Source organism: Alligator sinensis, unplaced genomic scaffold, assembly GCF_000455745.1.
Source record: "Alligator sinensis unplaced genomic scaffold, ASM45574v1 scaffold135_1, whole genome shotgun sequence".
Lineage (NCBI taxonomy): Eukaryota > Metazoa > Chordata > Crocodylia > Alligatoridae > Alligator > Alligator sinensis.
In genome coordinates this window covers 1021270-1021814 of record NW_005842293.1, presented here as the reverse complement: position 1 = coordinate 1021814, position 545 = coordinate 1021270, and the positions used below count along the sequence as shown (strand labels likewise).

Below are 545 nucleotides of genomic sequence, written 5' to 3'. Positions count from 1 at the left end.
GGGAAAGAGAATGACGTTATCTTTAGTATAAAATTTCAGCACAAGAATACAGTTATATTCTGTGTGGATAAGGAGACAGGTAGAATATTATAAGATTATAGAGTCCTTAGGGACTCGGTACAAGAAGGTAAGCTGTATTTCCTATTTTCTTTACTGCTGAAGGGACCAGTGACGCAGCCATTTGCCTTTCATGAGATCCCTAAGAGGATAAGCCTGAACTCAGGAGGCAACTAGTATGAAAAACTCACTAGACAAAAGATAAAAACCATCAGCATCTTGTTAGGATGGGGGAAGTAAAACAAATGATTGAAAAACTACAGGAAAAGATACACAACTCCACCTCCAAGCGCTTCTCAGAGACTCCTCTTTTGAGGCTAGCAGCAATTTGTAAAAGGAGAAGAGCTCTCTGAATCACCGTGTTCCTATTAGCAATCAGGCAATAGCTAACAAGCTTCTTTATTCTTCTCTTCTATTAACTTTGTTATACAGAAACACAAAAGCTGCTGTTGGGCAGACCAAACAGGAGAGTGTGGAGAGAACAGAAG

The 545-nt window shown here is 39.6% G+C and overlaps 1 long non-coding RNA gene across 1 annotated transcript in view; it reads right to left on the bottom strand.

The window, feature by feature from the left end:
* Window positions 1–281, bottom strand: part of LOC102376710 — a 95004-nt gene extending 94723 nt beyond the window's left edge. The window contains exon 1 of the long non-coding RNA XR_324386.2: window positions 249–281. This is a non-coding gene — a long non-coding RNA (uncharacterized LOC102376710). The remainder of the gene's footprint in view (window positions 1–248) is intronic.
* Window positions 282–545: the final 264 nt, after the last annotated feature.